This window comes from Rhinoderma darwinii, chromosome 5 (genome assembly GCF_050947455.1).
Source record: "Rhinoderma darwinii isolate aRhiDar2 chromosome 5, aRhiDar2.hap1, whole genome shotgun sequence".
NCBI classification, from domain to species: Eukaryota; Metazoa; Chordata; class Amphibia; order Anura; family Rhinodermatidae; genus Rhinoderma; species Rhinoderma darwinii.
The window spans coordinates 89375848-89399614 of record NC_134691.1 but is presented as its reverse complement, the minus strand read 5'-3'; positions in this window follow the sequence as shown (position 1 = coordinate 89399614).

Here is a 23767-nt window from a genome sequence, read left to right as displayed (position 1 = left end):
TTTTTGTCATATATTGCCCTTTTTACAGAATTTATAAGCCATGTGGGGTTTATTTTTAGTTGTTTATATTTGTTACCTAAAGGAATGTATTTTTCAGTATAATTGCTCAAAGTAGAATTTAAGCATGCCCATTTAGCATATGCACCATTATTTGACATTAGTTCTTCCCAGCCCTCGACATGGGGAAATTGGCCTTCTTAAAATTAAGTGCCTTTGTCCTCCCAGCCTGTGTTTGTTTTTTGCAATATAGGCAAAATGAAATTATATTATGGTCACTGTTAGTAAGGTTTTTACGAGCAGTTGGGGAAGTCCCCCCCCCCCCTTTGCAGTTTAAGCAGAACCATGCCCTTAATCAATATCTGGCTAAATAAAATCTCCCATTATCACTACAGTACCAGCCAGTGCAGCCGACTCCATCTGTTTATATAGTTGACCTTCCATCTCCTCAGTTATATTAAGGGGTCTATAGATTACATTAATACAAATTCAGTGTTTACCTCCCTTTGTAATTCCACCCACAAGGTTTCAACCTCCTCACAATCTTCACCCACTATTGTCTCTTTCACACTCGCCTTTATATCACTTCTCACATACAGACATACACCACCGCCTTTCCTATTTGCTCTGTCTTTCCGAAATAGTATAAAACCCTGTAGATTTACAGCCCAGTCATGAGAAGAGTCTAGAGATGTTTCAGCAACACCAACTATATTGGTATGTTTATTCAGTACCCAGGTCTTAATTTCCCCCATTTCCATTGCTAGACTTCTGGCATTTGTGTACATACACTTTAACTTGCCTTCCAATTTTTCACATTCAGTAACAAGAGTGTGATTATCTGACATTTTGTGGGCATTTTTATCTTCAATGTTGTTTTTTAACACATGGATCTCCTTATCTTGTTGCATAATTCTCTGCACACTGTCCATTTCTTCACCCATTAATATAGTCTGACCACTCTCTAACCTAACTACCCCTTTATTTTCTACATTGACCTCTTAACCCTAGTTTAAATATTTCGCCACCCCTGCTAGAATTCTTTCCCCCAGCACACCAGACTTTCTTCCATTAAGGTGCAGAATACAGTTTGTACCCCAATAAGTCAAGTGCTCTAGGAACCCAAAGCCTTCTCCTCCACATCAAGACTTAAGCCATGCATTTAACTCCCTGAGCTCCCGCTGTCTTTCCTGTGATGCGCATGGCACAGGCAGTATTCCAGAGAATACAACCTTGGAGGTCCTACCCTTTAATTTGCAGCCAAGCTGAGAATTTAAAAAGTTCTGCAATATTTAACGTTGACAAATTTAATTGATGGACTGTCCGTTGTGCGGAATGTAATTCCAACTACTAGTTGTTCTACCTTGTATCAAAACATTTCCATTAATGTGTCTAAAAAAACAATTCTAGATTGATTGACCAATTTTTATAATGTTTATTTACTGTGAAACCATTGGAAGACAATGTTCAGGAGGGGGGCCCACTCATGAAACATTTGTACTGGGCCCTCTATATATGTAGCATACACATATATACTGGGCCCTCTATATATGTAGCATATACTGGACATTGTCTTCTCTTTTCCTTGTATTCCTCACGGTCACAGGTAGTAGAAGATTGATGCAACAGGAAGTTATGTTACTATATGTTTATATGTTCTGCAACCATGCTCCCTGTACTACAGCTGAATTCTCCATTACATATAACCACCTGACACTGGAGTGATGTGCAATTGCTAAGAAAGAATACAGCAGACTCTGCTACATTCTTAAAGAGAACACTCCTCCTTCTTCTCCTCCTGCCCCCCCCACCAATGATTGACAGCCTTTGTGTATCTGCCAGTTTAAAGCCAGGCAGACCAGGTTATAATAGCCCAGTTACAATAGAGCAGCACATTGTGATGACATATCTGCTTTAAAGAGGACCTATCACTAGGTCCTACAAAATGAGTCAGTAATCTCACCTAATAGCCGCTGTGTCTAAGAGTCTAGCAGTGTTTATCCTGTACTTGGGGGTCCCCCGTTGCTGAGTTATGAAACCCTCTTTATTTAGCAACTAATATGGAAATGAGCCGCTGGCTAGCCAAGTGGGTTTGGCTGCCAGTGATTCTTAATGGGCAGAGCTACCACTGAGCCTCTGACGCTGACCTATCAGCGTGAGACTGATACACAGCGATACCTATCATGGAGGTGCTCGCCTGGATAATACTGCCTGATTAATATCAGCAAAGGCTTATGGATCTTTTTTGATGGTTTAGATTTTATGAAAAGTATCTGGATATTTCACATCTCTATATCTCAAAAGCATTTTATACTGCTCCTTGTAAAAAGAGGGTACTATAGTAAAAATGCAGAAAAAAAATTCTGGACACCTGGAATAACCTGGAAAACTGAGAGCAAAAGCTGGATAAGGCTTTATAGTGCCCAATACAAACAATGCTAAATGCCCCAAACACCCCTAGCCCCCATCTCTCCCCAACTTCATCCATACACAGCTCTCTCCAGGTGAGCTTCAGTGCAGTTTATTTAGTTTTTGTTACTTGATAGCGCAAGGTTGCAGTTCTACCAACATAATAACACCTTTTATCACTAGGAAAGGTGTAATCTTTAGAGGCACAATAATGTGGGCCGAATATCTCTTCATCTCTATAGAACTGTCTAACAGTAGAAGATATTTGAGATTGCACCTATTTTTCTAACCAACTTGTGTAAATCAGCCCTAGGTGGTGTCCTAGACCTTTATTGTTTACTAGCATTATTGGAGTTTTATTCTAGTCCTACTCTAATAATTAATAAAATTCATGATTCCAGCCAGGCATCGGACGGTTGCCTCAGCAACTGTTCTGTTAGACGCGAGGACGCATCTCTCCGCGTCTCTCCGCGTCAATGTCAGATCCGGTAGAAGTGAGAGTGCCGCACAACCCCTTTAAAGGCTATGTACACCTTTGAATGAGATTTTTTTTTATTTTATGAAATCACTGTGTTTTGTGTTTTAAAGGATTTTGTTATTGACTTTTGTTTTGTTTGTTTTTTTTTTTTTACGATACAGCATCTATGTATCCTGTATAGATAGAAGCTGTGTCTTTCACTTTCGTTCTCTCTCATAACTTAGATATGATCAATATTAGATGGATCCTGTGTCAGAAATATGCAGAACGGTACAGAGTGTATGTATACAGGATATATATATAGAAGCTGTATCGTAAAAAGTAAACAAAAATAAATAAATAATAAAAGTAAATTATAAAAATGATTTAAAACACAAAACACATTGAGTTAATAAAAAAAAATTAGATTCAAAGATGTACATAGCCTTTAAAGATGACCTGTCAGCTCTTCTGACGTATCTGCTTCAGTAAATATTATTCCTATTTTATGGAACCTGTCAGCTTCTTCATGCTGCCCTCTCTGAGAGTAGTGACAGGCACTCTGATTTGAACAGTGTGTCGGTTATTTATGATTATGCTGTCATTTGGTCAGACTGACAGGTAAATCCCTGCAGCTGCGGCCAACACTGCCGAAGGAGAAGTCAGATATATCCATGATATACAGGCTCCCCCTGATCCCTGCTGAGGATTGACAGATTTCTTCCTATGCACAATGAAAAAGATCTTGATTTTTAGTATAGTAATCAAGTAAGGGCCTTCAAAAAAGTGTTAAAAAAAATACTGTCCGTTCCTGAAAGAAACACTCCCAAGCAGTTTTTGTTTTTTTTTGCTAATGCTGCCTGTCATCTTACCCTGTAATGTTACAGCCTATTGTTATGTATCGCTTGTAGAGATGAGCGAACCGGGACAACCGAACTCGGTTTCGGTCCGAACATCGGGAAAAGTTGGGTTCGCAGCGAATCCGAACTTCACCGGGTTCGGCCGAACCCGTTTTGACCGAACACGGCTACATTTTGGCGCCTGCCACACGTTAGATGTAAAATGGAGGATTTCACAATATCACCTGACATCAGGCTACCCCATAATGCCTTGCAAACGACTCTCCCAGCCAATCGGGAGGCAGCATAGGGGCGGGCTCAAGCCTGCAATAAAAGTCTATGCACGGAGCTCAGCGGCCATTTTAGAGACAGGAGCTGTAGGGATAGCATCTCTGTGCAGTTAGGGAAAGCTTTAGGAATATAAAAGCCAGGAATCCAGCAATCGAAGGGGCTCATCCACTACAGCGGGAGTCTACTCTACTCTCAACAATCAACATCCAAATTGCAATACAAATTCTCCATTTGCCAAGCCAGTGTGTGAATAAGCTTTTATAAGGGGCTCCTCCCTGTTGCATGGGTTAACCTAACAATCCAACTTGCAATACAGGCAGCCTTTGTAGTACTACAACGCTCAGCATTCCCTGAGTGCACAGTGGCTGATAGAAATTCTCATTCATTGCCATTTGCCAAGCCAGTGTGTGTATAAGCTTTTAGAAGGGGCTCATCCCCGTTAACATAACAATCCAACTTGCAATACAGGCAGCCTTTGTAGTACTATAACACCCAGCATTCCCTGAGTGCACCGCGGCGTGGCTGAAAGAAATTCTCATTCATTGCCATTTGCCAAGCCAGTGTGTGAATAAGCTTTTAGAAGGGGCTCATCCCCGTTATCCGTTAACATAACAATCCAACTTGCAATACAGGCAGCCTTTGTAGTACTACAACGCCCAGCATTCCCTGAGTGCACCGCGGCGTGGCTGATAGAAATTCTCATTCATTGTCATTTGCCACGCCAGTGTGTGAATAAGCTTTTAGAAGGGGCTCATCCTCGTTAACATAACAATCCAACTTGCAATACAGGCAGCCTTTGTAGTACTACAACGCCCAGCATTCCCTGAGTGCACCGCGGCGTGGCTGATTCTCATTCATTGCCAATTGCCAAGCCAGTGTGTGAATAAGCTTTTAGAATGGGCTCATCCCCGTTGCATCCAACTTGCAATACAGGCAGCTGAGGCAGCCTTTGTAGTACTACAGCGCCCAGGGCCAGCATTCCCTGAGTCAGTGCACAGTGGCTGATAGAAATTCTCATTCATTGCCATTTGCCAAGCCTGTGTGTGAATAAGCTTTTAGAAGGGGCTCATCCCCGTTAACATAACAATCCATCTTGCAATACAGGCATCCTTTGTAGTACTACAACGCCCAGCATTCCCTGAGTGCACCGCGGCGTGGCTGATTCTCATTCATTGCCAATTGCCAAGCCAGTGTGTGAATAAGCTTTTAGAAGGGGCTCATCCCCGTTAAAATAACAATCCAACTTGCAATACAGGCAGCCTTTGTAGTACTACAACGCCCAGCATTCCCTGAGTGCACCGCGGCGTGGCTGATAGAAATTCTCATTCATTGCTATTTGCCAAGCCAGTGTGTGAATAAGCTTTTAGAAGGGGCTCATCCCCGTTATCCGTTAACATAACAATCCAACTTGCAATACAGGCAGCCTTTGTAGTACTACAACGCCCAGCATTCCCTGAGTGCACCGCGGCGTGGCTGATAGAAATTCTCATTCATTGCCAATTGCCAAGCCAGTGTGTGAATAAGCTTTTAGAAGGGGCTCATCCCCGTTAACATAACAATCCAACTTGCAATACAGGCAGCCTTTGTAGTACTACAACGCCCAGCATTCCCTGAGTGCACCGCGGCGTGGCTGATTCTCATTCATTGCCAATTGCCAAGCCAGTGTGTGAATACGCTTTTAGAATGGGCTCATCCCCGTTGCATCCAACTTGCAATACAGGCAGCTGAGACAGCCTTTGTAGTACTACAACGCCCAGGGCCAGCATTCCCTGAGTCAGTGCACAGTGGCTGATAGAAATTCTCATTCATTGCCATTTGCCAAGCCAGTGTGTGAATAAGCTTTTAGAAGGGGCTCATTCCCGTTAACATAACAATCCATCTTGCAATACAGGCAGCCTTTGTAGTACTATGTGATCGCAATGAGGTCACTTTACGCCTTGATCTCCATGCAGGTTCAAATCAGGTGGGGGGGTGCGAGCTCGGAGAAGCAACAGATACACTGACACGTTTCTCAAGGTAAAAATCCTTCTAATTTATTGAACTACAGTGCTCGTATTTATAGCATCAGACGAACAAAGAACATTCCATAACATATGAGTCATCTGTATATTCAAGCCTTACATCTTCCTTTCCCATAAAGCTCATTGGTGGAGCACCAGGTATTCCCTTAGGTTTACTTTATGCTTAGGGGGGTGGTCAAGTGATTGACCACCATCTGTTTGCAATTTTCATGGGACGGCAGAGCATCTGCAAACTATTTCTTCTCTTAACCTTTCTAAAATACCCATTATATTTGTAACACATGTTCACCTTTATAACATTTCACTCCTTATGGTCCCAAATACATTATGCATATATATATATATATATATATATATATATATATATATATATATATATATATATATATTCATGCCACAACAATCCCTCCTTTTGTGATTTTACCAACACCTAAATTCCAATGCTACTTCTATCTCCGGATAGCAAGGCTTCGATCCATTTCTTCACTTGATTCACACAGGTATGTAGGTGGGGTAATCTCACAACATTCTTTCATCATAATGTATAGGCCTCTGATTGAATGCTTCCCTTATTTTACCAAATGCATAACAATTAAAACATGTAAGCAATACAAATAATATCATTAAACAAATCAATGTTTGGAAAAGCACATGTAATATTTGTATATGGGTCCTTCTACCTCCAGCTCCAGGGAACGGCGATGGGGGCGGCTTGCGCACCCTCATATGCCAACCTTTTCCTGGGGCTGTGGGAGAGGGACCTTTTCCTATCGGATCGGATGTCATCAATGAGTCAGGTCATTCTTTGGACCAGATTCATTGATGATATCTTTATCATATGGCAGGGCACTCAGGACGAATTTGATGGATTTATGGGTGAATTAAACGTCAATGATTCCAACATACGCCTAACGTGGAAGGTGAACCGTATGGCCATTGATTTCTTGGACATACTTATTAAGCGTGATGATGTTGGCTTTGTTCAGACTGATGTACATCGGAAAGAGACATCAGTCAACTCATACCTGCATGCCTCCTCTTCACATCCTAGACACATGATCAACTCGATTCCGGTGGGCCAGTTCCTAAGGATCAGGAGATTATGTTCCTCTAGGGATGATTTTGAGAAACAAGCATCCGACCTCAGACAACGGTTTCTGGATAGAGGTTATACCAAAAGATGCATTAACAAGGCATACGAGAGGGCATGTAGATCCACGCGGATCCAATTACTCCACCCTGTCAATAGGAAATCAGATGATAGTATAATTAGGTATGTAACTACTTACCACGATAGATGGGGGGAAATGCGCAAGTGTTTATCTAAACACTGGTCTGTTTTACAAACGGACGGCATCCTATCGGAAATCTTGCCCCCGAGACCTGCAGTAGCATCAAGGAGAGCAAGAAACCTTCGGGACACACTAGTTCATAGTCACCATCAACCACAATTGTCCAAACCGATTTTTGGTGCATCAAAACCACGATGGGGGTGCCGCCCATGTGGTCGATGCATAGCGTGCCCAAACATTGTCAGTGGGGATGACTTTGTGGACTCTATGGGGGAGAAAACGTATAAGATTACATGGCCCATCAATTGTAACACAAAGGGAGTAATATATTATGCATGCTGCCCTTGCCCAAAAATCTACATAGGCCTCACTACAAGAGAACTTAAATTGAGAACGAGGGAACATGTCAACAGCATTGAGGCAGCCAGGGGCACGTCTCCTGACAAAATTGATCTCCTGAAAACGCTGCCACAACATTTTTTCCTGTACCATAATTGTGTATCTAAAGACCTCAAAATTAAAGGCATTGACCATGTGGAGCTTAATTTGAGAGGTGGCTCGTTAATGCAAAAACTGTTGCGAGTTGAATCCAAGTGGATTTGGAAACTCAAAACATTACAACCAAAGGGGTTGAATGAAACCCTCGGGTCTGCAGCTTTCCTATAAGGGTGTTGGGATCTTCCACGGTGTTGTTGTTGTTTTTAACCAATGTGTTATGTCTACAGTAATAGCCATTTTTTAATATATGATTGTTTTTAGTTGTTCTAGATTGCCATCTTTGTATGGTTCACTCGCTGTGACACAACATTGTATTGGCCTTCTGCGCCTATGACAACCTCTTTTCCTCCACCACCTAATGGATGTCCAATATATCGGAGCATCTTCTGTGGACCATCTCCTCTGGCAGCATGATTCTACATCCTGGCCTAATATTCGAATATACCCACTTTTCATTAGTGTCATTTCTTCATTTTATCTGATTTGAGTAGATAACAATACGTTACATTCATGCACATGGTTATTTACTGCATTTATGTCATTTTTACTTTTCTCTATTATACCACCGTTGATGCTGGGTGATGCTGTGGGAGTACTAGTTCACAATTTTTAATGTCTGATAGGCACTTTATGATGTACTAATCCAAGTAAATTTTACTATTTTGTATTTTATATATATTTTTTCACGTAGCTATTGACCTGATCTTATTAATTGTTATTTTTTGCATGTATGTATTAATCTGTGATAGATAAATTTGTACTAATTACACATTACTGCATTAATGGCAGTTTTAGTCCTGATGATGCTCTGGACATGTATTTATTATACACTCTATTGATGAGTGTTTTTATATACCTCTTCACATTAAACCTGGTTATTGCACAGTATCATCACCGTTTCATATTATTTTCATCACGGTATACCCTTGTATTTCATAGTTCACTCACACCACTCACTATTATTCACTCACATCATACTACATATTTCACACTTGTGTTGTATGATTTCAGCCACCGACTTAATTATTTCACATGTTAGTGTCCACTGATCACGGCCTTAATTTGCGAATTCCCTGTCACCATTCACTTTTCTTGTTCACTTTCCCTATAAACACTAGTTGGTCTCAATATATGGGTTGTTTGTTGCAGTCCGGTCACATTGATGTCACTAATCATTAGTTGCGACTGGACCAGATGTGTCGCCCAAATGCACGCACATGCATCAGCATTAAATTGATTCATATACACAATATTGGTATAAACTGACACACACTTTTTAAAAAAATAAAAAAATAAAAATAAAATTATATTATCTAATTGACTGTTCCTCCACATATACAGATAAATACCTCTTGTAGTGACTGTGTTGCTAACCAATAATATTTGTACAGATTTTGATTACACTGCCATTTAAGCATATTGCATTGGGGGTTTATAGACATCCTGTAATGACATATGCCATTTGGCTATAAATGGTGGGGTGCGTCTGGCTTTGTAATATATTAAACGCGGCTTCCTGCTGTGGGAATGCATGCAGTATTGATACGTAATGCTTAAAGCCATTGGCTCTACTCATTCCATACGTGTTCTATTTATTTATTATTTAATTATTTTCAATAGCCAATTATTCTAAATAACACAATGATTCTTTTATTCCATCCCTTTCCTGTCTTCTCCCTTCTGTACAATGCTTTGTAGGGAAAGGATAGGGACAGCTACTATCAGCTATCTATTCATCTGTGGGTTTCCTCATCTTTTCATTTTTTGGCCCTGAAGTTGGGACCATGGCGCGCCACTAGAGGGCGCTGTTTGTTGTTGCCGGCATTTTCCGGCACACAACCAGTCCTGCAGTGCGCTTGCGCGATTTCGCGCCCCGGCCCTCGTAGTCCTGTTCCGGACTCGGACAATTGACACGTATTTCTCACGTTGCCTACTTCCGGGTTTGTGAACCGGATGTTGTCGTGCCGCTCCGCGAGCCGCAGCGCACAGGTATCCGGCAGCTGTGCCTCCTTCCGCTATGGGGATTGGTGAGGGGTAATTTATAAGGCCGTCAGTCACTTCATGACACCACCCCCAGACGAAGGCTTCCGGGCCGAAACGCGCGTCGGGGTGGACACCAGCTACTTTATGATGGGTAAGTGACATGCATGTATTTTTCGTATGGTGCTAGAAACAGTTGCATCCTGAGATATAGATACACACATATATGTATAGCTGTAGTCCCTCATGTATACTACTTTCTTGGGCTGTTGTCCCAGGTGTTCGATATAGAGACTGTATACAGCATACTTATCATCATTGCATGCGTTACCCAGCGGCTGTCCAGTGTTTGATAGCTGGGTGCTGGCACATTTATTTCTAAATCACTAATGTTTTCTGCTACAGCTGTGCTTTAGCCCAAGTATACAGTGCCGCTTGTTACACTGTTAGCTATGGTTGTCCATGTTTCCATGTGGGAATCATCTCTTTGTTGTTACATACTTGTTTATTTTAATTGATTTAATAAAATGTCATTGTTTTATTTATTATGCGTGTGTCAGACTCCAATTTATAGGTTGTTGTTATTTGTAACACATGTTCACCTTTATAACATTTCACTCCTTATGGTCCCAAATACATTATGCATATATATATATATATATATATATATATATATATATATATATATATATATATATATATTCATGCCACAACAATCCCTCCTTTTGTGATTTTACCAACACCTAAATTCCAATGCTACTTCTATCTCCGGATAGCAAGGCTTCGATCCATTTCTTCACTTGATTCACACAGGTATGTAGGTGGGGTAATCTCACAACATTCTTTCATCATAATGTATAGGCCTCTGATTGAATGCTTCCCTTATTTTACCAAATGCATAACAATTAAAACATGTAAGCAATACAAATAATATCATTAAACAAATCAATGGTTGGAAAAGCACATGTAATATTTTAGTAGCTGTAGGTGAGAATCCTGTAAAAACGTCATACCAGTGATGGGCACTAGCATCTTTAATTGCTGATGACAAATGTATCACTTCCCTAGCTGCTATTGTAGCCAATATTTTCACCCTACTTAGAGTTACATTATGGGCTTGGATTAGTTTTTCAACTTCTCCTGATCGTTGTAACACCTTTTTCAATTCGTCTAAAGATAAACTAAAATTTCCATAGGGCAAAGGTTCAGGTACCCATATAGTGGACATTATTTCTTCTAAAGTAGGCAGGAACACTATAGTTTGGTTCCCCCAAGTCAAATGCGTCACATTGTATAGACATCCTGAAAATGGTCCTGTGAGTTTAAACTGGCTAAGGGTCTGCTTGTTGTTAGTTATTAAACATACATGCTGTGGACCTACTTCAATATAAACCTGTAGGTTAGCTTCTGGGATTATAGTGAGTGTGCATACATTATCCTGGTGCTGCATTAGACAGGGTTCATATATCCCTGACTGTTGATTACATACATATCCTTGCTCTGTTAATTGGCACAAATCTATATTCCTTGTCTTATTTTGAGAATCTATGTGTGTTCCTTTCATTTTCGGCATCCAATATTGTCCTAATAATGTCACCGGATCAATCATTACCATTGGCATAACAATAAATTTGCATAATAGAGTAGGATTTTTCACATTATATGCTATTAGTCTTCCTGCACACCATTTAGGTGTACACTCAGTATACTCAGGCTGTAACAATAACCACGTATCATTTCTCTTTCCTATGGGCAGAATGTCTGTCCATTGCCTAACATGACTACTAAACAATTTATTCTTAAAATTATTCATCTGTTCTTGTTGCCACATCGTTTTAAAGAGGCTCTGTCACCAGATTTTGCAACCCCTATCTGCTATTGCAGCAGATAGGAGCTGCAATGTAGATTACAGTAACGTTTTTATTTTTAAAAAACGAGCATTTTTGGCCAAGTTATGACCATTTTCGTATTTATGCAAATGAGGCTTGCAAAAGTACAACTGGGCGTGTTGAAAAGTAAAAGTACAACTGGGCGTGTATTATGTGCGTACATCGGGGCGTGTTTACTACTTTTACTAGCTGGGCGTTGTGTATAGAAGTATCATCCACTTCTCTTCACAACGCCCAGCTTCTGGCAGTGCAGATCTGTGACGTCACTCACAGGTCCTGCATCGTGTCGGCACCAGAGGCTACAGTTGATTCTGCAGCAGCATCAGCATTTGCAGGTAAGTAGCTACATCGACTTACCTGCAAACGCCGATGCTGCTGCAGAATCATCTGTAGCCTCTGGTGCCGATGTGTCCTCGCTCGTCTGACACGATGCAGGACCTGTGAGTGACGTCACAGCGTGATCTCTGGAGAACACGGCTGTGTCTGCACTGCCAGAAGCTGGGCGTTCTGAAGAGAAGTGGATGTTACTTCTATACACAACGCCCAGCTAGTAAAAGTAGTAAACACGCCCCGATGTACGCACATAATACACGCCCAGTTGTACTTTTACTTTTCAACACGCCCAGTTGGACTTTTGCAAGCCTCATTTGCATAAATACGAAAATGGTCATAACTTGGCCAAAAATGCTCGTTTTTTAAAAATAAAAACGTTACTGTAATCTACATTGCAGCACCGATCTGCTGCAATAGCAGATAGGGGCTGCAAAATCTGGTGACAGAGCCTCTTTAAGCGTACATACTGTCCAATTTACAAAAGTTGATACATTCTGTAATGTTCTATATTCGGTTAGCATACTTTCATTAAAAACATTTAGAAACAGTTCATCTATAGCTAACCCTTTTTGCTGTAAGTCAAAGGTAGTAGGTAACCATGACGCACCTATCCTTAATGCAGTAGATGTGTCATCTCCCACTGAGTTTAATTTGTTCATAACTGTTTCTAACTGTATACCATTCAATACTCCTAATCCCGTTCCTACCCCTCCTAATAGCGTGTCATACCATTCTCTTTTTTGTCTATGACAGCTGGGGGATTCAGGGAAGGAAATATTGAAGTGTACATTCTTTTTCTGCTGTTGGGTTACAGCGCTCTTACAAGTGTGTGGGATTCTTTCCAGACTTTGTACTGTTATATGTGGCTTAAAACTATCTCTTAAAATTGTTATCAAGAATACAAAAAATATTCTATTTCTTATTTCGCTATTATTCATACATAATATCATCCCATCAGTTTCTTTTATTACAATCGTAGAGTTGAGCCTCTCCTTGTTGCATCTTTCATAAGTCTTATTTATCATTTCGTTTCTATTTTTACTGGTTGTATATTTCTGTAGATACTGTAAATCTGGTTCATAACAACAAAGCAACAGCCCCGGCGTCTCTTCTTGTATGCTAATGTTGGCTGTTTTGTCTATGTGAAGGTACACAGTCCCTCCATGTGGTCCTTTTTTCCAAGTCCCTTCGGTTGTAGTCACATTTGTATTATAACACGGGGCATTGGCCTTACAGGTGTAGTTACCCTGCTTTCTATCCACTGTGGCATTCGCCCACCCTGTCCTGAACTGTTCCAGTGATTCTGTACTGATTACGTGTACAGGAGTAGCAGTTCTGCCTTTTTGTATAAGAGCACACGCAACAACCGCCGCAACAACCGCAAAGATCTTCATTCTTCTGGCCGAAGAACCTTTTTACAATGACTGGCGTGAATCCAGCTTGCCTTTCCTTCGAGCTTCACTGAGGTGCTTGTTGTGAGTAGGACTTGAAACGGTCCGTCAAATCTTGGGTCTAGACTTTTCCTCACGTGTCTCTTAAAGACCACCCAATCTCCCGGTTCTAACTTATGCGTCCCTTCAACTGAATCAGGATCTGGAATGGAAGCAAAGACTTGTGCATGCACCTTGGTCAATTGTTTGTTCAGCGTTGATACATAATCTGTTAGTCTACCATACTGCATTTGGAGCACCTGTGGAAAATAACATCCTAGTCTGGGAGCCGACCCAAATAAGATCTCATATGGGCTGAGACCTGTTCTTTTTGTTGGAGTGTATCTTACTGAGAACAAGGCTAATGGTAGACACTCGGTCCATGGTTTCCCGGTTTCTACCATTGCTTTTTGGATTTTCAATTTGAGAGTCCCATTTAGTCTCTCAACCTTCCCACTGCTCTGTGGATGGTATGGTGTATGTAGGGCTTGACTTATGCCTAGAGCTGACAACACATGGTTCATGATTTCACCCGTAAAATGAGTTCCTCTGTCGCTCTCGATCACCTCCGGAACTCCATATCTGCACACCACCTCGTTGATCAGTTTCTTTGCTGTGGCTACGGCTGTAGCTTTGGTTACTGGAAATGCTTCTGGCCATCCTGAAAAGAGATCAATACAAACAAGCACATACTCATAGGTACCGACTTTTGGTAATTGAATATAGTCTATCTGTAGTCTCTGGAATGGGTAAATTGGCTTTGGGGTGTGTTTTTGTGGCACTTTCACTGTTCTCCCCACGTTATTGGTGGCACATACCATACACCCTTGTACAAACTTACTCGCTACAGTGCTAAACCCTGGAGCATACCAGGTTTTGTTAACCAAGTCCATCATTGCTGTTTTTGACTGGTGTGTCTGTCCATGCGTTACCTGTGCCATCATAGGGAACATTGTCTGTAGCAGACACAGCTTATTTTGTTGTTGCCATAGTCCATCCGCTCTCAGGGTAGCTCCCTGATTCTGCCATCTAGTTATTTCTTCTTTGGATATTTGGTTTTGCAGATTTTGTAGTATTGTGGAGCTGATGTTGACCACGGAGTCTTCAGGATGTTGGTACATCATAACTGTTACTGGACCTACTGGTTTTAAGGCTGCTGCTTTTGCGGCTTGGTCTGCCAAAGCATTTCCTTTTGTCTCTGGTGAACTCACCTTAGTGTGAGCTTTAATTTTTACTACTGCTACTTTGGTGGGTAACATCAGGGTCTCCATCAAGTATTTTACAAAGTCTGCATTCTTTACAGGTGTACCTGCAGAGGTCAAAAACTGTCTAGCCTTCCATATAGGGCCATAGTCATGTGCAATGCCAAAAGCATATAGAGAGTCAGTGTATATATTTGCTGTCTTTCCTTCTGCATGTTGGCATGCTGCTGCCAGGGCCTTAAAGGAACAGTGTCATCACAATTTTTTTTTTTAATATGTTAACGATGTTAGTGCTTTATTAAAAATGTTTATATTTATTTGTGTGTTTGTGTTTTACTTTTTCTTATTTTTACACTTTTTCTTCCCTATGGGGGCTGCCATTTTTTTTTCCATTTCTGTATGTGTCGATTAACGACACATACAGACATGGAATACGGCAGCCACAGTCCCATAGGGACTGCGAACGGCTCCCGTCCCATCCACTTCAATGTACGCCGTCTGTGTGGGAACTGCGCATGCGCCGCTCCCACACAGTCCAATTTGAAATGCGCGCCGTCCGGCGCCATTTTCCTGTGGACCGGAAGTCGCGGCCGGACAGTAAGATTACTACTTCCGGTCGCGGCTTCCGGACTTGTGCACTTGGACCAGCGGCAGCAGACGGAGCGGACGGGCCGGAGGGAGCCGCGGCGGCAGGAGCAGGTAAGAGATTTCTATGTATGTTCGTGTTTGTGTACGTTTACTACTGTATGTAAACCTACTACACTGTGTGTTAGCTCAAAAAATGGCGACACACAGTGTAGGAGGTTAGACCGTTCAAACCCCTCGTTTATCCCGGCACTAGCCAGGATAAAGGAGGGGGGGATGCTGAGAGCTCACTAGAGCGAGGGCTTTTTACCCAATTTTGCAATGCTGCAATTTTGGGAATAGCTCCATCTAGTGACCAGCAATGGGAAATATTATAAATTAGAATTAATTTATAATATTTCCTGACTCGTGAAAAAAATAAAAAAAATTTGAACAATGTTTAATCACCTACACACTAAATGTTTAATTAAAAAAAAAAACAACATGTTTTTCTGGCAACACATTGCCTTTAAGCTCCGCTTCTTGTGCTGAGCGGGACGCTGGTAAGGAGGCTGCTTCTAGGACTACATCTTCGGTGGTTACTGCATATCCTGTAAGAAAAGATCCTTCTACAAAATACCTTGAACCATCCACAAAGAGTATTAGGTCTGGGTTTTGGAGTGGGGTATCTTTTACATGTACAAACCCCACTGTTTCCTGGGCCATAAGGGCCATACAATCATGTTCATCAGTTTCAGGCAAAAATTGTGACCATACTTTACCTACGTCTTCTCCCCCTTGCTCCAAAGGCAGTAAGGTAGCTGGGTTCAATGTAGTACAGCGGTGTAAAGTAACCTGCTCAGGAAGAAGAAGTGCACAGGTTAATCTCAAATGTCTTGCTGTTGACAAGTGCTTTGGCTGTACTTGAGTAAGAATAGCAGTAATATCATGTGGTGCAAAAATTTGGACTGGAAATGCCAGAACCAAATCTGAGGCCTTGTTTAACATTGAATTTACAGCAATGATAGCTCTCACACATGATGGGAAACCTCGGGCCACAGGGTCTAGTCTAGCTGAATAATATGCTACCGGGCGCTGCTGTGGTCCATGACTTTGTGTGAGAACTGCAGTGGCATGTCCATTTTGTTCAGTACAGTACAAAGTATATGCTTGGACGTATGCTTGCGTAGAGGTACTCCATGGATTGGTGTCACAAGCCGCTACCAAACACAACTCCTCCTCATTCAGCTGATAATCCAGAATACTTTGAGAATCTCACTTTTATCAGGTTCTGCAAATACTTGATTAATACAAAAACAAATAAAAATAAAACATTCCTAAAAACTTTACATCAAATTAACAATGTCCAGACAAGTTTTGTTTTGCCTTCTCCCTCATCTAAATCCATAAAGACTCGTGTGAGTGATGTCACATCGCCTCCTGTGTAACTTTGCTGGAGGGGGATGGTCTCTTACACATAAACCAAAATTGTACCTGATCAGTTCCTTCACCCTTCCCCCCTTTGTGGACTCTGCGAGAGTAATGTAGCAGAGTTCAAAACTACATCTCAACATAACACTAATTTAACCCCCTGTAATGTACAACAGCCTGAAACAAAAATGACTTTTTCCTGACAAATACATTTGATCTTTACAATGACATAATTTATATGTGAAATCAAAAATAAAACAATTGTAGTTAGTTATTCAATAAAACAGAAAATATTATATCTGATAACATTAATTACTGCAAACCAATAAACTGTATATAAAAATAGGGAAAGGTGGGGGCACATACATTTTCAAAACCCCGTGTCTCACAGTATCTGTAGTTTAATACATCTGAATTAACATCAAAACACATGAAATCTGATCACATCATAACACATAAATATCGTAACTTTTATAAACAACAGCGCATGCGCAAAAGAGAAGAAATTTATTTAGGTTTGTAGACATTACTGATATATATATATCTCAGCAGTGCATATTGAAATCCCTTTGTCTCATCAGCCCTGCAGACTGCACCCAGTCAGCCCCCCTCCTCCTCCTCCCAAACACAGCACACTTTAGGGGGGAGGGAGGGGGGTCACAAACTCACAGCTTCTCACAGCGTCTAGTCTCACAATCTTAACACTTTCAATGCCGGCAAAACAACATACGTATCTGCAATCATTCATCACACCATTGTATAGGAATTATCTACGTTCAAAACATCAACCACATATAATGTTTAACAGTACAATCTGTCGGCCACCATCTCTATATTATGATTACGTGTTGTTTCATCAGTGAACTAGACTGGAACTTCTGTAAATAGAAAAAACACTACAAATGACAAAATTAACAAGGTGATTATTTCATACTGATTTGGTTGGGCCGGGCGTGGCCACATCAGGGGCAGGGGGGGGGGGGCAGCCTCTCCCATTGGAAACACAGTGCGCAGGGGGTTTCCCACCAACAATGAGGACACACTCAACATGAGGTACGGACGCCATTACCGGGCGTCGGCTGGTCCTGTTTTCTAATACATACAATACCTTTCTTATTCCTAACTTCCTCTTCTGCAAATCCCTCTAAAGCACTTTCCATCAACTTTCTACCTTCCAACTTCCCTTTGTTCTCCAGAATACCTTTTGCCCAATCTGCGGCTTGGAGCCGCCCTCCTCTTTTTCCCTCTGCCAGTTTACATGCCTTGATCAGGGCAAGCAACTCTGCACTCTGTGCAGAATGTATGACAGGATCAAGGGTCTCATAATATAAGACAGAGGTGTCTGGTGGTTTGGCTGTGAAGGACTGCTTATACATTATTACATTTATCACTTTTCCTGATTCAATCTACAAAATGACACAAAATTATACAAAATATCTATATCAGCATTTAATGTTGTGTCCATTCATTTCAAGAACAAGATTACATTTCTTATCTCACTAGCAGCTGTTCTTCACCTCCCCCTTCTATTATCACACTAGTTGATTCTAAATTATACCATATGGGAATTTACTATAAGGTCATTTGCAACATTAAAACAACTACTACTTCTATAACTTCCTTTGCTTTAAACTTTACTTTATAAAATATGAATTTCCTCTGACAACCCTTTATCTTTCAACCATCCACGTTTTGTGTCACAACATTCATTCCATTTGTCTGCATCTAACCGTCCATGGGATTCTAGACCATATGCTTTCATTAATTTTTTTGTTCCCTGCGTTGCCTTTTTACCTTCTCTTTCTGCTACTACCTGTTTGGCTGTCAGTCCTTGTGGGTGCTCATCTCGTAATAGGGACACCAAGTTCCCCATTGTTGCCTAGTTATAAGTGGTCGCCTATGGGCAGACCCTAAGTTATGTAGGGGGTAATTTTCCTGATAGGTGAATTCCTTTCTCACCTATTTTAGACAGTTACTTATCCCCTCGAAACTTCTTAATAGGAACACCAAGTTCCCCATCTTGTGACTGTAAGTGGTGGCCTTAGGCACACCCGTACTTTGTTACAGATTTTAGCTACTGACAGATGACTTCTATTCTCATCTATTTTAGACAGTTTCTAGTTTCGGTACTTACTTTCTACTCTGGCCAGAGAATCTTCCTTTTACAGTCCTTTTATAACTAGCTTACTTTCTTCGTCTGAGACACCACTCGAGTACGTGCCCTCCGCACCATAAGAGTAATATGACAAATATTCCTAATCCAAATAACAAGGCAAACGTAAAATCAAGCTGTTCATTTGACATGCCGGATTATCGGACTGCAGAAAATTCTGGAATTTTGAGCTGAAAATCAGCGCATGATAATCCCCGCAAGTACTCCAATCGTGTACACACGTTCTCGGTATTTTGCCGGATTATCGGATTGCACAAAATTTTCGATTTCCGGGCTAAAATTTAGCCTATCATAATCCCCGTAGTCACCTGAAGCATGTACACATGTTTCTGGTAATTTGCCGGATTATCGGAATTTTTTTCCAAAAACAATTTCCTTATTCTAAAATGCATTTGTGACACAAAACTGGGTTTCTACAACATTCATACAAATACTGTCATGGAGATCAGGCACTTTATCCTGAGGGTAGGAATTATTTTAGACTTAACCAGATTTTTACACTAAAAAATACCCTCATGTGGCCCCTCTATTCCTCAGGAGTACTACCGGGAAGGTGACCTACCAGACAGGAAGGTGCAGAGCAGAGTTTGTAAGAATTAAGTCTTCTTACCTTGCTGCAGCTGTGGAATGCACGTTCCTTCGTCCGGGAGGTCGCCACTCTAGTCCCGGGAGATCCCCTGGGTGGGGTGCCGTCCTTCTGGTCAAGTCCCTGTTCGGGCGCCAATTTCTGTGATCGCAATGAGGTCACTTTACGCCTTGATCTCCATGCAGGTTCAAATCAGGTGGGGGGGGGGGGGTGCGAGCTCGGAGAAGCAACAGATACACTGAGACGTTTCTCAAGGTAAAAATCCTTCTAATTTATTGAACTACAGTGCTCGTATTTATAGCATCAGACGAACAAAGAACATTCCATAACATATGAGTCATCTGTATATTCAAGCCTTACATCTTCCTTTCCCATAAAGCTCATTGGTGGAGCACCAGGTATTCCCATAGGTTTCCTTTATGCTTAGGGGGGTGGTCAAGTGATTGACCACCATCTGTTTGAAATTTTCATGGGACGGCAGAGCATCTGCAAACTATTTCTTCTCTTAACCTTTCTAAAATACCCATTATATTTGTAACACATGTTCACCTTTATAACATTTCACTCCTTATGGTCCCAAATACATTATGCATATATATATATATATTCATGCCACAACAACTACAACGCCCAGCATTCCCTGAGTGCACCGCGGCGTGGCTGATTCTCATTCATTGCCAATTGCCAAGCCAGTGTGTGAATAAGCTTTTAGAAGGGGCTCATCCCCGTTAACATAACAATCCAACTTGCAATACAGGCAGCCTTTGTAGTACTACAACGCCCAGCATTCCCTGAGTGCACCGCGGCGTGGCTGATAGAAATTCTCATTCATTGCCATTTGCCAAGCCAGTGTGTGAATAAGCTTTTAGAAGGGGCTCACCCCCATTGCATCCAACTTGCAATACAGGCAGCTGAGGCAGCCTTTGTAGTACTACAACGCCCAGGGCCAGCATTCCCTGAGTCAGTGCACAGTGGCTGATAGAAATTCTCATTCATTGCCATTTGCCAAGCCAGTGTGTGAATAAGCTTTTAGAAGGGGCTCATCCCCGTTAACATAACAATCCAACTTGCAATACAGGCAGCCTTTGTAGTACTACAACGCCCAGCATTCCCTGAGTGCACTGTGGCGTGGCTGATAGAAATTCTCATTCATTGCCATTTGCCAAGCCAGTGTGTGAATAAGCTTTTAGAAGGGGCTCATCCTCGTTATCCGTTAACATAACAATCCAACTTGCAATACAGCCAGCCTTTGTAGTACTACAACGCCCGGCATTCCCTGAGTGCACCGTGGCGTGGCTGATAGAAATTCTCATTCATTGCCATTTGCCAAGCCAGTGTGTGAATAAGCTTTTAGAAGGGGCTCATCCCCGTTATCCGTTAACATAACAATCCAACTTGCAATACAGGCAGCCTTTGTAGTACTACAATGCCCAGCATTCCCTGAGTGCACCGCGGCGTGGCTGATAGAAATTCTCATTCATTGCCATTTGCCAAGCCAGTGTGTGAATAAGCTTTTAGAAGGGGCTCATCCCCATTGCATCCAACTTGCAATACAGGCAGCTGAGGCAGCCTTTGTAGTACTACAATGCCCAGGGCCAGCATTCCCTGAGTCAGTGCACAGTGGCTGATAGAAATTCTCATTCATTGCCATTTGCCAAGCCAGTGTGTGAATAAGCTTTTAGAAGGGGCTCATCCCTGTTAACATAACAGTCCAACTTGCAATACAGGCAGCCATTGTAGTACTACAACGCCCAGCATTCCCTGAGTGCACCGCGGCGTGGCTGATAGAAATTCTCATTCATTGCCATTTGCCAAGCCAGTGCGTGAATAAGCTTTTAGAAGGGGCTCATCCCCGTTAACATAACAATCCAACTTGCAATACAGGCAGCCTTTGTAGTACTACAACGCCCAGCATTCCCTGAGTGCACCGCGGCGTGGCTGATAGAAATTCTCATTCATTGCCATTTGCCAAGCCAGTGTGTGAATAAGATTTTAGAAGGGGCTCATCCCCGTTAACATAACAATCCAACTTGCAATACAGGCAGCCTTTGTAGTACTACAATGCCCAGCATACCCTGAGTGCACCGCGGCGTGGCTGATAGAAATTCTCATTCATTGCCAATTGCCAAGCCAGTGTGTGAATAAGCTTTTAGAATGGGCTCATCCCCGTTGCATCGAACTTGCAATACAGGCAACTGAGGCAGCCTTTGTAGTACTACAACGCCCAGGGCCAGTATTCCCTGAGTCAGTGCACAGTGGCTGATAGAAATTCTCATTCATTGCCATTTGCCAAGCCAGTGTGTGAATAAGCTTTTAGAAGGGGCTCATCCCCGTTATCCGTTAACATAACAATCCATCTTGCAATACAGGCAGCCTTTGTAGTACGACAACACCCGGCATTCCCTGAGTGCACCGTGGCGTGGCTGATAGAAATTCTTATTCATTGCCGTTTGCCAAGCCAGTGTGTGAATAAGCTTTTAGAAGGGGCTCATCCCCGTTATCCGTTAACATAGCAATCCAACTTGCAATACAGGCAGCCTTTGTAGTACTACAATGCCCAGCATTCCCTGAGTGCACCGCGGCGTGGCTGATAGAAATTCTCATTCATTGCCATTTGCCAAGCCAGTGTGTGAATAAGCATTTAGAAGGGGCTCATCCCCGTTAACATAACAATCAAACTTGCAATACAGGCAGCCTTTGTAGTACTACAACGCCCAGCATACCCTGAGTGCACCGCGGCGTGGCTGATAGAAATTCTCATTCGTTGCCATTTGCCAAGCCAGTGTGTGAATAAGCTTTTAGAAGGGGCTCATCCCCGTTGCATCCAACTTGCAATACAGGCAGCTGAGGCAGCCTTTGTAGTACTACAACGCCCAGGGCCAGCATTCCCTGAGTCAGTGCACAGTGGCTGATAGAAATTCTCATTCATTGCCATTTGCCAAGCCAGTGTGTGAATAAGCTTTTAGAAGGGGCTCATCCCCGTTAACATAACAATCCAACTTGCAATACAGGCAGCCTTTGTAGTACTACAACGCCCAGCATTCCCTGAGTGCACCGCTGCGTGGCTGATAGAAATTCTCATTCATTGCCATTTGCCAAGCCAGTGTGTGAATAAGCTTTTAGAAGGGGCTCATCCCCGTTAACATAACAATCCAACTTGCAATACAGGCAGCCTTTGTAGTACTACAATGCCCAGCATTCCCTGAGTGCACCGCGGCGTGGCTGATAGAAATTCTCATTCATTGCCAATTGCCAAGCCAGTGTGTGAATAAGCTTTTAGAATGGGCTCATCCCCGTTGCATCCAACTTGCAATACAGGCAGCTGAGGCAGCCTTTGTAGTACTACAACGCCCAGGGCCAGTATTTCCTGAGTCAGTGCACAGTGGCTGATAGAAATTCTCATTCATTGCCATTTGTCAAGCCAGTGTGTGAATAAGCTTTTAGAAGGGGCTCATCCCCGTTAACATAACAATCCATCTTGCAATACAGGCATCCTTTGTAGTACTACAACGCCCAGCATTTCCTGAGTGCACCGCGGCGTGGCTGATAGAAATTCTCATTCATTGCCATTTGCCAAGCCAGTGTGTGAATAAGCTTTTAGAAGGGGCTCATCCCCGTTATCCTTTAACATAACAATCCAACTTGCAATACAGGCAGCCTTTGTAGTACTACAACGCCCAGGGCAAGTATTCCCTGAGTCAGTGCACGGTGGCTGATAGAAATTCTCATTCATTGCCATTTTCCAAGCCAGTGTGTGAATAAGCTTTTAGAAGGGGCTCATCCCCGTTATCCGTTAACATAACAATCCATCTTGCAATACAGGCAGCCTTTGTAGTACTACAACGCCCAGCATTCCCTGAGTGCACCGCGGCGTGGCTGATAGAAATTCTCATTCATTGCCATTTGCCAAGCCAGTGTGTGAATAAGCTTTTAGAAGGAGCTCATCCCCGTTATCCGTTAACATAACAATCCAACTTGCAATACAGGCAGCCTTTGTAGTACTACAACGCCCAGCATTCCCTGAGTTCACCGCGGCGTGGCTGATAGAAATTCTCATTCATAGTCATTTGCCACGCCAGTGTGTGAATAAGCTTTTAGAAGGGGCTCATCCCCGTTGCATACAACTTGCAATACAGGCAGCTGAGGCAGCCTTTGTAGTACTACAACGCCCAGGGCCAGCATTCCCTGAGTCAGTGCACAGTGGCTGATAGAAATTCTCATTCATTGCCATTTGCCAAGCCAGTGTGTGAATAAGCTTTTAGAAGGGGCTCATCCCCGTTAACATAACAATCCAACTTGCAATACAGGCAGCCTTTGTAGTACTACAACACCCAGCATTCCCTGAGTGCACCGCGGCGTGGCTGATAGAAATTCT